This window comes from Camelina sativa, chromosome 9 (genome assembly GCF_030686135.1).
Source record: "Camelina sativa cultivar CO46 ecotype springtype chromosome 9, ASM3068613v1".
In the NCBI taxonomy this organism is placed as follows: domain Eukaryota; kingdom Viridiplantae; phylum Streptophyta; class Magnoliopsida; order Brassicales; family Brassicaceae; genus Camelina; species Camelina sativa.
Window position 1 is genome coordinate 12,915,080 of NC_141888.1, and position 16,650 is coordinate 12,931,729.

Genomic DNA, 16,650 nt, shown 5'->3' on the forward strand with positions numbered 1-16,650 from the left:
CAATTAGGAGAGAGAGGGGGTAGGTGATCGGTGATAGCGACTTGTCCTAGTCTTCCACTCTTGTCCACTTGCGCTTTCTCCCTAACGGCTACACAAGGGATTCTCGATCCTTCTCATGGGCTGAAGGTAAGCAGGCCTCCTCACTATCCTCACACATAGATGACTCGGCCTTAGTGCTTCACTCGGCCTTATTGCTTGCACGTACGGACGGTACGGACTGTACGGACGCCATAGGCTTATTCTTGATCAATACTCCCCCTCAAGCTTAGCCTGATGAAATGGCTAAGCTTGGAACCCGTGAAGCAGCACCTCATTAAAAACCTTGACTTAGAAAACCTCATGGGACAAAACTAAGCCAAGGGAAAAAGAGTGTGCTGTCCACGGATTAGGAAAGTTGATCACGGCCGTGTGATGTCTACAAGTCCAAGTTTGCTATGAATATAATCACAAACCTTGGGACTTGCAGATTTGGTGAAGATGTCGGCTAGCTGGTCTTGACTCCTTGTGTGGCATGGTAGAACCGCTCCCTCTTCGATCCTCTCCCTAACCTTGTGGCAGTCGCTCTCAATGTGCTTGGTCCGTTCATGGAAGACTGAGTTAGTGGCTATGTGGATCGCTGCCTCATTGTCACAATGCATTGTCATCGGCTGTCTTGTTTCAATGCCGAGATCCTTAAGTAGACCTTTCAACCATGTCATCTCATTAGTTAGCTTCCTCATAGCTCGGTACTCAGCCTCGGCACTTGAACATGACACCACCTTTTGCTTCTTAGACCTCCATGTAACTAGGTTTCCTCCAACAAAGGTGCAATATCCAGTAGTTGACCGCCTATCCAATGTGTCTCCATTATAGTCCGCATCACAATAACCCACGATCTCAGTGTTGCCGTTTTTACCCATCCAAATGCCTTGACCAGGGCTGCCCTTGAGATAGCTCAAAATCCTCTCCACTTGACTCCATTGATACTTGCTTGGAGCTTGCATGTGCTGACTCACCTGATTCACAGCATAAGAGATATCAGGTCGTGTGATAGTTAAATAGATCAACTTACCTACAAGCCGTCGGTAGCGTGTGACGTCCGGGAACGGCTCGTCCAATGGTTCGCGTGGTTTGCCTTCCTTCGCCCGAATGCTCTCCCCCTTTCGCTTGAGCTGGTAATCTTCATCCAGTGGTGTAGTAGCTGGAACCGTACCAAGTTTGCCTGTCTCAGCAAGCAAGTCAAGAGCATACTTGCGTTGTGAGAGGAAGATACCCTCCGGGGAACGGCAGATTTCGATGCCGAGGAAGTATTTGAGCTCTCCGAGGTCCTTAATGTCAAAGGCAGACTTGAGAGAGTCTTTAATGGCAACAATACCGGCCTTGTCATCGCCAGTCACGATGATGTCATCGACATAAACCAGCACCACAACCAGGCCAAGTGATGTCTTGAGAGTGAAAAGAGTGTGGTCAGCCTCCGATCGTCTAAAGCCATTCGCCTTAAGAGTGGAGCTGAGCTTATGGTACCAGGCGCGTGGTGACTGTTTGAGGCCATAGATGGCCTTGCGTAACCGTAAGACCTTCCCGGGAGCAACAATGTCCTCAAGGCCAGGCGGAGGAGTCATGTACACTTCTTCATCTAGCTCGCCTTGGAGGAACGCGTTCTTCACATCCATTTGCCATAAGTCCCAAGAAAGGTTCACGGCCACCGATAGCACTACTCGCACGGTATGCAATTTGGCCACGGGAGCAAACGTTGCCGTGTAGTCATCTCCATAGGTTTGAGTGAACCCTCGGGCCACCAGCCGTGCCTTATGCCTTTCAATCTCTCCCGTGCTCAAGAACTTGATGGTGAATACCCACTTTGAACTTACGGCCTTCTTCCCTTTGGGGAGGTCAGCCTCATCCCATGTGTGATTTCTGATCATTGCACCAGCTTCATCCTCCACAGCATCTACCCATACCTTATGTTCTTTGGCCTCCTCGTACGTTTGGGGAACCCAGTGTTCATCAACTTGGCCGAAGAAGGCTTGGTGCTCGGTCGGAAGCAGCTCGAGCGAACATACGGCTTGGATAGGGTGTGCGACGGCTTGACTGTTGTAGTAGACCCTCTTATCTTTCCATGTAGAGGGGTGAGACCGGACACGCGTGCTTCGTCGTGGAGCTGGTTGAGCTGGCGGCACTGATTGGCTGGACTGAGTGACATCTTCGATGACCGGTTCAGCATCAGGTCGTGTCTCGGTCAGGCTTGAGTTTGGCTCGGGCATCTCATGTGCCTCGGTCATGCTCTGGTTTGGCTCGGGCATCTCATGGTCCGGGGATATTATCTCGGGCATAGCACCTTCCGGCTCGAGCGTATGGTCAATGGAGCTCGGGTTGGGTTCTGGCTGAGGAAGGGCTGTGGCCGTAGGCGGATTTCCGAGATGGTCAAGGAGAAACTTAAGGCTGGAGGCTCTATCATTTGGTGATGATGAAAGATCCTTCAAGCTGTTCCAGTCTTTGTTATCAAAATAACCCACATTTTCCAAGAACCGAACATCTCTTGATACATACAGCCGGCTTGTCTTTGGGTCAAAACACTTGTATCCCTTTTGAGTAGTGGAGTAGCCGATGAACATACACCTTATGCTTTTGGGATCGAGCTTACTCCGCTGTTCTCCTGGCACAAGTACAAAAGAAACACACCCAAAGACCCGTAAGTGCTCTAGAGATGGTTTAAATCCATTCAATACCTCAAATGGCGATAGGTCATTAAGGACTTTGGTTGGTGTCCGATTGATCAAGTAGCATGCTGTCATCACAGCATCACCCCAATATCGCCTTGTAACGTGTGAATGGAACATCATCGACCGTGCCACCTCCATTAGATGTCGGTTCTTCCTCTCGGCCACACCATTTTGTTGGGGCGTATAGGGACAACTCGTTTGGTGTAGTATGCCGTGTTTTGCTAGGTGTTCTCTGAATTTGTGACTTGTATACTCTCCACCATTGTCTGATCTAAGTACCTTAATTTTAGCATTGAAATGATTAGTAACATAATTTTGAAAGTTTATAAAAGCATCAAACACTCTATCCTTTGAAGGCAACAAAGTAATCCATGTGTACTTAGATTTTTCATCAATAAAAGTCACAAAATATTTGTTATTATCTCTAGAAAGGCATGGTGAAGTCCACACATCCGAGTGCACTAAATCAAAACAATGCTCATAAATAGTTTTAGACTTGGGAAAAATAGATTTGCAATGTTTACCAAGAATACAAGACTCACACATTGAACTATCAAAAGAAACACTTGGTAACATTAAAGCAAGGGCACGAGAATGAGGATGGCCTAATCTAGCATGCCACACACTATCCAAATTAACAACAAAACAAGATTTAGTAGATAAACTTGGCGAGGTTTTCTCTAGGACATAGAGATCTCCACTCCCTTGTCCCTCTCCAAGAACTTTTCCAGTCTCAATATCCTGAAAATGAACACTATTAGGACCAAAGATTGCATAACAATTCAAATCATTAGTGGTTCTCTTAACCGATAGAAGATTAGATGTGAAGGTAGGCATAAAGAAAGCTTTTGTGGTTTTATCAAATAGTTTCAAGTCCCCTATTCCTTTCACTGGTATTTGTTCTCCATTTGCAATTATAACATTTCCTAAAGCCGGTTTTATATTGTCAATTAGACTAGGATTACTAATCATGTGGTGAGAAGCACCCGAGTCTACGACAAGAGATTTACTAGGCTTAGAGGTAAAGAAAGAGATACCAGACTCCTTGAGTGAGGCAATGGAACGGATGAGCGCCTCAAGGTCTGATTTCCTAACCACTTCTCCATAGGCTGCGGTCATGGCTGCCTCATCTCCTTGCTTTGACGGCCCGGCTCCCTTGTCGCTAACCGCTTCCTTTGAGAGGTTTGCTTTGAACTTGGCCGGTTTGAGATGAGGGTGGAGGACCCAGCACTTGTCTTTCAGGTGACCCCGCCTCTTGCAGTGGTCGCATATCCACACCTTCCTCTCCTCTTGCTTGTACACTCCTTTATTAGCCGTAGCAAGCTCCCCCTTACCGCTAAACAAGTCAAGAGAACCTTGCTCTCTTTGGATTTGTGAACAAATGTCTTCAAAAGAGGGAAGTTTCTCTGCCCTGAGGATGTGCTTCAAGAGATCGTTGAAGGATGGGTTTAAAGTAAGAAGGAGACCAAAGATCTTGTCTTGCTCCTTTCTTTCAGTCAACACACTCGGATCGAGTGTACTCGGCCGCAACATGTCAAGCTCAGACCATAAAGCTCGAAACTTGCCAAGATGTTTAGTGAACTCCACATCATCTTGGTTAAGCTCATTTATGGCCTTCTTGACCTCAAAGACCCGAGTCAAGTTGGAGATATTGCCATAGACACCTTTAAGTGTCTCCCACAACTCCTTGGCCGTCTCGCAATATGAGTAGGCCTCAAGGATTGGTGTGTCAAGAGAGTTTTGGAGAACAGATAGGACAACTTGGTCTTCTTGGAACCACTTGGCCTTCCTCTCGCTCTCTTCTTCTACTTCCTCCTTGGAAGCGCCTTCATCTTCTCCTTTGAGGTTTTGTTTTGGAGCATAGTCACTCTCGACATGACTCCAAAGACCACGACCTCCAAGGGCAGTTCTTGTGGTTCTAGTCCACAGCAAGTAGTTTGTTCCTTTGAGAACAACCGGCATGACAATGGGTTTGGCGTTTTCCATGGTTTAACCGCTATGGACCGATGGACAAAGCTTTTACCCGGAGAATAAAGAGAAATAGGACTGAGAATCGAGTGAACAAGAATGAAGAATGGAAGAATAGAAGAGATAGGTTATCAAGAACGACAACCTAGCTCTGATACCATGTTGAAATAAGCGGAAGACTTAGAGAGATTTGAGAGGTTTAGAATGAAGAAGAAGAGTTGGTGGCGAATAGTATGAAAGAGAGTGATAATAGATTAGAATTAGGTAGAATATATCAAATACAACACATGACAAAGGTTTAAATAGGGAGGCAGCTAGGGCGACCACATGACCTAAAATAGAAACAAAAGAAATCGACAATTAGGAGAGAGAGGGGGTAGGTGATCGGTGATAGCGACTTGTCCTAGTCTTCCACTCTTGTCCACTTGCGCTTTCTCCCTAACGGCTACACAAGGGATTCTCGATCCTTCTCATGGGCTGAAGGTAAGCAGGCCTCCTCACTATCCTCACACATAGATGACTCGGCCTTAGTGCTTCACTCGGCCTTATTGCTTGCACGTACGGACGGTACGGACTGTACGGACGCCATAGGCTTATTCTTGATCAATACATTCGGGCGAAGGAAGGCAAACCACGCGAACCATTGGACGAGCCGTTCCCGGACGTCACACGCTACCGACGGCTTGTAGGTAAGTTGATCTATTTAACTATCACACGACCTGATATCTCTTATGCTGTGAATCAGGTGAGTCAGCACATGCAAGCTCCAAGCAAGTATCAATGGAGTCAAGTGGAGAGGATTTTGAGCTATCTCAAGGGCAGCCCTGGTCAAGGCATTTGGATGGGTAAAAACGGCAACACTGAGATCGTGGGTTATTGTGATGCGGACTATAATGGAGACACATTGGATAGGCGGTCAACTACTGGATATTGCACCTTTGTTGGAGGAAACCTAGTTACATGGAGGTCTAAGAAGCAAAAGGTGGTGTCATGTTCAAGTGCCGAGGCTGAGTACCGAGCTATGAGGAAGCTAACTAATGAGATGACATGGTTGAAAGGTCTACTTAAGGATCTCGGCATTGAAACAAGACAGCCGATGACAATGCATTGTGACAATGAGGCAGCGATCCACATAGCCACTAACTCAGTCTTCCATGAACGGACCAAGCACATTGAGAGCGACTGCCACAAGGTTAGGGAGAGGATCGAAGAGGGAGCGGTTCTACCATGCCACACAAGGAGTCAAGACCAGCTAGCCGACATCTTCACCAAATCTGCAAGTCCCAAGGTTTGTGATTATATTCATAGCAAACTTGGACTTGTAGACATCACACGGCCGTGATCAACTTTCCTAATCCGTGGACAGCACACTCTTTTTCCCTTGGCTTAGTTTTGTCCCATGAGGTTTTCTAAGTCAAGGTTTTTAATGAGGTGCTGCTTCACGGGTTCCAAGCTTAGCCATTTCATCAGGCTAAGCTTGAGGGGGAGTATTGATCAAGAATAAGCCTATGGCGTCCGTACAGTCCGTACCGTCCGTACGTGCAAGCAATAAGGCCGAGTGAAGCACTAAGGCCGAGTCATCTATGTGTGAGGATAGTGAGGAGGCCTGCTTACCTTCAGCCCATGAGAAGGATCGAGAATCCCTTGTGTAGCCGTTAGGGAGAAAGCGCAAGTGGACAAGAGTGGAAGACTAGGACAAGTCGCTATCACCGATCACCTACCCCCTCTCTCTCCTAATTGTCGATTTCTTTTGTTTCTATTTTAGGTCATGTGGTCGCCCTAGCTGCCTCCCTATTTAAACCTTTGTCATGTGTTGTATTTGATATATTCTACCTAATTCTAATCTATTATCACTCTCTTTCATACTATTCGCCACCAACTCTTCTTCTTCATTCTAAACCTCTCAAATCTCTCTAAGTCTTCCGCTTATTTCAACACTTATACCCATTTTGTCCCAAAACAGGCTAAAACCAAGAAAACATTGCTTAGAAGCTGTAAAAAGCTATGTTAGTGTTTATGGGGTTAAAATGTGTCTTAATCCAATGCAACTAACTAATTATAAGAGTTTGAGATAGATGTGGAGAGTTTAAAAGCCACTTATACCCATTTTGTCCCAAAACAGGCTAAAACCAAGAAAATATTGCTTAGAAGCTGTAAACAGCTATGTTAGTGTTTCTGAGGTTAAAATGTGTCTTAATCCAATGCAACTAACTAATTATAAGAGTTTGAGATAGATGTGGAGAGTTTAAAAGCCACTTATACCCATTCTGTCACAAAACAGGCTAATAGCAAGAAAACATTGCTTAGTAGCTGTAAACAGCTATGTTTGTGTTTATGGGGTTAAAATGTGTCTTAATCCAATGCAACTAACTAAGTATAAGAGTTTGAGATAGATGTGGAGAGTTTAAAAGCCACTTATACCCATTTTGTCCCAAACAGGCTAAAACCAAGAAAACATTGCTTAGAAGCTGTAAACAGCTATGTTAGTGTTTATGGGGTTAAAATGTGTCTTAATCCAATGCAACTAACTAATTATAAGACTTTGAGATAGATGTGGAGAGTTTATAAGCCACTTATATCTATTTTGTCCCAAAACAGGCTAAAACCAAGAAAACATTGCTTAGAAGCTGTAAATAGCTATGTTAGTGTTTCTGGGGTTCAAATGTGTCTTAATACAATGCAACTGACTAGTTATAAGTGTTTGAGATGGATGTGGAGAGTTTAAAAGCCACTTATATCCATTTTGTCCCAAAACAGGCTAAAACCAAGAAAACATTGCTTAGTAGCTATAAACAGCTATGTTAGTGTTTATGGGGTTAAAATGTGTCTTAATCCAATGCAACTAACTAATTATAAGACTTTGAGATTGATGTGGAGAGTTTAAAAGCCACTTATACCTATTTTGTCCCAAAACAGGCTAAAACCAAGAAAACATTGCTTAGAAGCACTAAACAGCTATGTTAGTGTTTATGGGGTTAAAATGTGTCTTAATCCAATGCAACTAACTAATTATAAGAGTTTGAGATATATGTGGAGAGTTTAAAAGCCACTTATACCCATTTTGTCCCAAAACAGGCTAAAACCAAGAAAACATTGCTTAGAAGCTGTAAACAGCTATGTTAGTGTTTATGGGGTTAAAATGTGTCTTAATCCAATGCAATTAACTAATTATAAGACTTTGAGATAGATGTGGAGAGTTTATAAGCCACTTATATCCATTTTGTCCCAAAACAGGCTAAAACCAAGAAAACATTGCTTAGAAGCTGTAAATAGCTATGTTAGTGTTTCTGGGGTTCAAATGTGTCTTAATCCAATGCAACTGACTAGTTATAATTGTTTGAGATGGATGTGGAGAGTTTAAAAGCCACTTATATCCATTTTGTCCCAAAACAGGCTAAAACCAAGAAAACATTGCTTAGAAGCTGTAAACAGCTATGTTAGTGTTTATGGGGTTAAAATGTGTCTTAATCCAATGCAATTAACTAATTATAAGACTTTGAGATAGATGTGGAGAGTTTATAAGCCACTTATATCCATTTTGTCCCAAAACAGGCTAAAACCAAGAAAACATTGCTTAGAAGCTGTAAATAGCTATGTTAGTGTTTCTGGGGTTCAAATGTGTCTTAATCCAATGCAACTGACTAGTTATAATTGTTTGAGATGGATGTGGAGAGTTTAAAAGCCACTTATATCCATTTTGTCCCAAAACAGGCTAAAACCAAGAAAACATTGCTTAGAAGCTGTAAACAGCTATGTTAGTGTTTATGGGGTTAAAATGTGTCTTAATCCAATGCAACTAACTAATTATAAGAATTTTGAGATAGATGTGGAGAGTTTATAAGCCACTTATATCTATTTTGTCCCAAAACAGGCTAAAACCAAGAAAACATTGCTTAGAAGCTGTAAATAGCTATGTTAGTGTTTCTGGGGTTCAAATGTGTCTTAATCCAATGCAACTGACTAGTTATAAGTGTTTGAGATGGATGTGGAGAGTTTAAAAGCCACTTATATCCATTTTGTCCCAAAACAGGCTAAAACCAAGAAAACATTGCTTAGTAGCTATAAACAGCTATGTTAGTGTTTATGGGGTTAAAATGTGTCTTAATCCAATGCAACTAACTAATTATAAGACTTTGAGATAGATGTGGAGAGTTTATAAGCCACTTATATCCATTTTGTCCCAAAACAGGCTAAAACCAAGAAAATATTGCTTAGAAGCTGTAAATAGCTATGTTAGTGTTTATGGGGTTATCATGTGTCTTAATCCAATGCAACTAACTAATTATAAGAGTTTGAGATATATGTGGAGAGTTTAAAAGCCACTTATACCCATTTTGTCCCAAAACAGGCTAAAACCAAGAAAACATTGCTTAGAAGCTGTAAACAGCGATGTTAGTGTTTATGGGGTTAAAATGTGTCTTAATCCAATGCAATTAACTAATTATAAGACTTTGAGATAGATGTGGAGAGTTTATAAGCCACTTATATCCATTTTGTCCCAAAACAGGCTAAAACCAAGAAAATATTGCTTAGAAGCTGTAAATAGCTATGTTAGTGTTTCTGGGGTTCAAATGAGTCTTAATCCAATGCAACTGACTAGTTATAATTGTTTGAGATGGATGTGGAGAGTTTAAAAGCCACTTATATCCATTTTGTCCCAAAACAGGCTAAAACCAAGAAAACATTGCTTAGTAGCTGTAAACAGCTATGTTAGTGTTTATGGGGTTAAAATGTGTCTTAATCCAATGCAACTAACTAATTATAAGACTTTGAGATAAATGTGGAGAGTTTAAAAGCCACTTATACCTATTTTGTCCCAAAACAGGCTAAAACCAAGAAAACATTGCTTAGAAGCACTAAACAGCTATGTTAGTGTTTATGGTGTTAAAATGTGTCTTAATCCAATGCAACTAACTTATTATAAGAGTTTGAGATAGATGTGGAGAGTTTAAAAGCCACTTATACCCATTTTGTCCCAAAACAGGCTAAAACCAAGAAAACTTTGCTTAGAAGCTGTAAACAGCTATGTGAGTGTTTATGGGGTTAAAATGTGTCTTAATCCAATGCAACTAACTAATTATAAGAGTTTGAGATAGATGTGGAGAGTTTAAAAGCCACTTATACCCATTTTGTCCCAAAAAAGGCTAACAGCAAGAAAACATTGCTTAGAAGCTGTAAACAGCTATGTTAGTGTTTATGGGGTTAAAATGTGTCTTAATCCAATGAAACTAACTAATTATAAGAGTTTGAGATAGATGTGGAGAGTTTAAAAGCCACTTATACCCATTTTGTCCCAAAACAAACTAACAGCAAGAAAAAATTGCTTAGTAGCTGTAAACAGCTATGTTTGTGTTTATGGGGTTAAAATGTGTCTTAATCCAATGCAACTAACTAAGTATAAGAGTTTGAGATAGATGTGGAGAATTTAAAAGCCACTTATACCCATTTTGTCCCAAAACAGGCTAAAACCAAGAAAACATTGCTTAGAAGCTATAAACAGTTATGTTAGTGTTTATGGGGTTAAAATGTGTCTTAATCCAATGCAACTAACTAATTATAAGAGTTTGAGATGAATGTGGAGAGTTTTAAAAGCCACTTATACCCATTTTATCCCAAAATAGGCTAACACCAAGAAAACATTGCTTAGAAGCTGTAAACAGCTGTGTTAGTTTTTATGGGGTTAAAATGTGTCTTAATCCAATGCAACTAACTAATTATAAGAGTTTGAGATAGACGTGGAGAGTTTAAAAGCCACTTATACCCATTTTGTCCCAAAACAGGCTAAAACCAAGAAAACATTGCTTAGAAGCTGTAAACAGCTATGTTAGTGTTTATGGGGTTAAAATGTATCTTAATCCAATGCAACTAACTAATTATAAGAGTTTGAGATAGATGTGGAGAGTTTAAAAGCCACTTATACCCATTTTGTCCCAAAACAGGCTAAAACCAAGAAAACATTTCTTAGAAGCTGTAAACAGCTATGTTAGTGTTTCTGGGGTTAAAATGTGTCTTAATCCAATGCAACTAACTAATTATAAGAGTTTGAGATAGATGTGGAGAGTTTAAAAGCCACTTATACCCATTTTGTCCCAAAACAGGCTAAAACCAAGAAAACATTGCTTAGACGCTGTAAATAGCTATGTTAGTGTTTCTGGGGTTCAAATGTGTCTTAATCCAATGCAACTGACTATTTATAATTGTTTGAGATGGATGTGGAGAGTTTAAAAGCCACTTATATCCATTTTGTCCCAAAACAGGCTAAAACCAAGAAAACATTGCTTAGTAGCTGTAAACAGCTATGTTAGTGTTTATGGGGTTAAAATGTGTCTTAATCCAATGCAACTAACTAATTATAAGACTTTGAGATAGATGTGGAGAGTTTAAAAGCCACTTATACCTATTTTGTCCCAAAACAGGCTAAAACGAAGAAAACATTGCTTAGAAGCACTAAACAGCTATGTTAGTGTTTATGGTGTTAAAATGTGTCTTAATCCAATGCAACTAACTTATTATAAGAGTTTGAGATAGATGTGGAGAGTTTAAAAGCCACTTATACCCATTTTGTCCCAAAACAGGCTAAAACCAAGAAAACATTGCTTAGAAGCTATAAACAGTTATGTTAGTGTTTATGGGGTTAAAATGTGTCTTAATCCAATGCAACTAACTAATTATAAGAGTTTGAGATGAATGAGGAGAGTTTTAAAAGCCACTTATACCCATTTTATCCCAAAATAGGCTAACACCAAGAAAACATTGCTTAGAAGCTGTAAACAGCTGTGTTAGTTTTTATGGGGTTAAAATGTGTCTTAATCCAATGCAACTAACTAATTATAAGAGTTTGAGATAGATCTGGAGAGTTTAAAAGCCACTTATACCTATTTTGTCCCAAAACAGGCTAAAACCAAGAAAACATTGCTTAGAAGCACTAAACAGCTATGTTAGTGTTTATGGTGTTAAAATGTGTCTTAATCCAATGCAACTAACTTATTATAAGAGTTTGAGATAGATGTGGAGAGTTTAAAAGCCACTTATACCCATTTTGTCCCAAAACAGGCTAAAACCAAGAAAACTTTGCTTAGAAGCTGTAAACAGCTATGTGAGTGTTTATGGGGTTAAAATGTGTCTTAATCCAATGCAACTAACTAATTATAAGAGTTTGAGATAGATGTGGAGAGTTTAAAAGCCACTTATACCCATTTTGTCCCAAAAAAGGCTAACAGCAAGAAAACATTGCTTAGAAGCTGTAAACAGCTATGTTAGTGTTTCTGGGGTTAAAATGTGTCTTAATCCAATGCAACTAACTAATTATAAGAGTTTGAGATAGATGTGGAGAGTTTAAAAGCCACTTATACCCATTTTATCCCAAAATAGGCTAACACCAAGAAAACATTGCTTAGAAGCTGTAAACAGCTGTGTTAGTTTTTATGGGGTTAAAATGTGTCTTAATCCAATGCAACTAACTAATTATAAGAGTTTGAGATAGATGTGGAGAGTTTAAAAGCCACTTATACCCATTTTGTCCCAAAACAGGCTAAAACCAAGAAAACATTGCTTAGAAGCTGTAAACAGCTATGTTAGTGTTTATGGGGTTAAAATGTATCTTAATCCAATGCAACTAACTAATTATAAGAGTTTGAGATAGATGTGGAGAGTTTAAAAGCCACTTATACCCATTTTGTCCCAAAACAGGCTAAAACCAAGAAAACATTTCTTAGAAGCTGTAAACAGCTATGTTAGTGTTTCTGGGGTTAAAATGTGTCTTAATCCAATGCAACTAACTAATTATAAGAGTTTGAGATAGATGTGGAGAGTTTAAAAGCCACTTATACCCATTTTGTCCCAAAACAGGCTAAACCCAAGAAAACATTGCTTAGACGCTGTAAATAGCTATGTTAGTGTTTCTGGGGTTCAAATGTGTCTTAATCCAATGCAACTGACTATTTATAATTGTTTGAGATGGATGTGGAGAGTTTAAAAGCCACTTATATCCATTTTGTCCCAAAACAGGCTAAAACCAAGAAAACATTGCTTAGTAGCTGTAAACAGCTATGTTAGTGTTTATGGGGTTAAAATGTGTCTTAATCCAATGCAACTAACTAATTATAAGACTTTGAGATAGATGTGGAGAGTTTAAAAGCCACTTATACCTATTTTGTCCCAAAACAGGCTAAAACGAAGAAAACATTGCTTAGAAGCACTAAACAGCTATGTTAGTGTTTATGGTGTTAAAATGTGTCTTAATCCAATGCAACTAACTTATTATAAGAGTTTGAGATAGATGTGGAGAGTTTAAAAGCCACTTATACCCATTTTGTCCCAAAACAGGCTAAAACCAAGAAAACTTTGCTTAGAAGCTGTAAACAGCTATGTTAGTGTTGATGGGGTTAAAATGTGTCTTAATCCAATGCAACTAACTAATTATAAGAGTTTGAGATGAATGTGGAGAGTTTAAAAGCCACTTATTCCCATTTTGTCCCAAAACAGGCTAAAACCAAGAAAACATTGCTTAGAAGCTATAAACAGTTATGTTAGTGTTTATGGGGTTAAAATGTGTCTTAATCCAATGCAACTAACTAATTATAAGAGTTTGAGATGAATGAGGAGAGTTTTAAAAGCCACTTATACCCATTTTATCCCAAAATAGGCTAACACCAAGAAAACATTGCTTAGAAGCTGTAAACAGCTGTGTTAGTTTTTATGGGGTTAAAATGTGTCTTAATCCAATGCAACTAACTAATTATAAGAGTTTGAGATAGATCTGGAGAGTTTAAAAGCCACTTATACCCATTTTGTCCCAAAACAGGCTAAAACCAAGAAAACATTGCTTAGAAGCTGTAAACAGCTATGTTAGTGTTTATGGGGTTAAAATGTATCTTAATCCAATGCAACTAACTAATTATAAGAGTTTGAGATAGATGTGGAGAGTTTAAAAGCCACTTATACCCATTTTGTCCCAAAACAGGCTAAAACCAAGAAAACATTGCTTAGAAGCTGTAAACAGCTATGTTAGTGTTTCTGGGGTTAAAATGTGTCTTAATCCAATGCAACTAACTAATTATAAGAGTTTGAGATAGATTTGGAGAGTTTAAAAGCCACTTATACCCATTTTGTCCCAAAACAGGCTAAAACCAAGAAAACATTGCTTAGAAGCTGTAAATAGCTATGTTAGTGTTTATGGGGTAAAAATGTGTCTTAATCCAATGCAACTAACTAATTATAAGACTTTGAGATAGATGTGGAGAGTTTAAAAGCCACTTATACCTATTTTGTCCCAAAACAGGCTAAAACCAAGAAAACTTTGCTTAGAAGCTGTAAACAGCTATGTTAGTGTTTATGGGGTTAAAATGTGTCTTAATCCAATGCAACTAACTAATTATAAGAGTTTGAGATAGATGTGGAGAGTTTAAAAGCCACTTATACCCATTTTGTCCCAAAAAAGGCTAACAGCAAGAAAACATTGCTTAGAAGCTGTAAACAGCTATGTTAGTGTTTCTGGGGTTAAAATGTGTCTTAATCCAATGCAACTAACTAATTATAAGAGTTTGAGATAGATGCGGAGAGTTTAAAAGCCACTTATACCCATTTTGTCCCAAAACAAACTAACAGCAAGAAAAAATTGCTTAGTAGCTGTAAACAGCTATGTTTGTGTTTATGGGGTTAAAATGTGTCTTAATCCAATGCAACTAACTAAGTATAAGAGTTTGAGATAGATGTGGAGAGTTTAAAAGCCACTTATACCCATTTTGTCCCAAAACAGGCTAAAACCAAGAAAACATTGCTTAGAAGCTATAAACAGTTATGTTAGTGTTTATGGGGTTAAAATGTGTCTTAATCCAATGCAACTAACTAATTATAAGAGTTTGAGATGAATGTGGAGAGTTTTAAAAGCCACTTATACCCATTTTATCCCAAAATAGGCTAACACCAAGAAAACATTGCTTAGAAGCTGTAAACAGCTGTGTTAGTTTTTATGGGGTTAAAATGTGTCTTAATCCAATGCAACTAGCTAATTATAAGAGTTTGAGATAGATGTGGAGAGTTTAAAAGCCACTTATACCCATTTTGTCCCAAAACAGGCTAAAACCAAGAAAACATTGCTTAGAAGCTGTAAACAGCTATGTTAGTGTTTATGGGGTTAAAATGTATCTTAATCCAATGCAACTAACTAATTATAAGAGTTTGAGATAGATGTGGAGAGTTTAAAAGCCACTTATACCCATTTTGTGCCAAAACAGGCTAAAACCAAGAAAATATTGCTTAGAAGCTGTAAACAGCTATGTTAGTGTTTCTGAGGTTAAAATGTGTCTTAATCCAATGCAACTAACTAATTATAAGAGTTTGAGATAGATGTGGAGAGTTTAAAAGCCACTTATACCCATTTTGTCCCAAAACAGGCTAATAGCAAGAAAACATTGCTTAGTAGCTGTAAACAGCTATGTTTGTGTTTCTGGGGTTAAAATGTGTCTTAATCTAATGCAACTAACTAAGTATAAGAGTTTGAGATAGTTGTGGAGAGTTTAAAAGCCACTTATACCCATTTTGTCCCAAAACAGGCTAAAACCAAGAAAACATTGCTTAGAAGCTGTAAACAGCTATGTTAGTGTTTATGGGGTTAAAATGTGTCTTAATATAATGCAACTATCTAATTATAAGACTTTGAGATAGATGTGGACAGTTTATAAGCCACTTATATCTATTTTGTCCCAAAACAGGCTAAAACCAAGAAAACATTGCTTAGTATCTGTAAACAGCTATGTTAGTGTTTATGGGGTTCAAATGTGTCTTAATCCAATGCAACTAACTAGTTATAAGAGTTTGAGATGAATGTGGAGAGTTTTAAAAGCCACTTATACCCATTTTATCCCAAAATAGGCTAACACCAAGAAAACATTGCTTAGTAGCTATAAACAGCTGTGTTAGTTTTTATGGGGTTAAAATGTGTCTTAATCCAATGCAACTAACTAATTATAAGAGTTTGAGATAGATGTGGAGAGTTTAAAAGCCACTTATACCCATTTTGTCCCAAAACAGGCTAAAACCAAGAAAACATTGCTTAGAAGCTGTAAACAGCTATGTTAGTGTTTATGGGGTTAAAATGTATCTTAATCCAATGCAACTAACTAATTATAAGAGTTTGAGATAGATGTGGAGAGTTTAAAAGCCACTTATACCCATTTTGTCCCAAAACAGGCTAAAACCAAGAAAACATTGCTTAGAAGCTGTAAACAGCTATGTTAGTGTTTCTGGGGTTAAAATGTGTCTTAATCCAATGCAACTAACTAATTATAAGAGTTTGAGATAGATGTGGAGAGTTTAAAAGCCACTTATACCCATTTTGTCCCAAAACAGGCTAACAGCAAGAAAACATTGCTTAGTAGCTGTAAACAGCTATGTTTGTGTTTATGGGGTTAAAATGTTTCTTAGTCCAATGAAACTAACTAAGTATAAGAGTTTGAGATAGATGTGGAGAGTTTAAAAGCCACTTATACCCATTTTGTCCCAAAACAGGCTAAAACCAAGAAAACATTGCTTAGAAGCTGTAAACAGCTATGTTAGTGTTTATGGGGTTAAAATGTGTCTTAATCCAATGCAACTAACTAATTATAAGACTTTGAGATAGATGTGGAGAGTTTATAAGCCACTTATATCCATTTTGTCCCAAAACAGGTTAAAACCTAGAAAACATTGCTTAGAAGCTGTAAATAGCTATGTTAGTGTTTCTGGGGTTCAAATGTGTCTTAATCCACTGCAACTGACTAGTTATAAGTGTTTGAGATGGATGTGGAGAGTTTAAAAGCCACTAATATCCATTTTGTCCCAAAATAGGCTAAAACCTAGAAAACATTGCTTAGTAGCTGTAAACAGCTATGTTAGTGTTTATGGGGTTAAAATGTGTCTTAATCCAATGCAACTAACTAATTATAAGACTTTGAGATAGATGTGGAGAGTTTAAAAGCCACTTATACCTATTTTGTCCCAA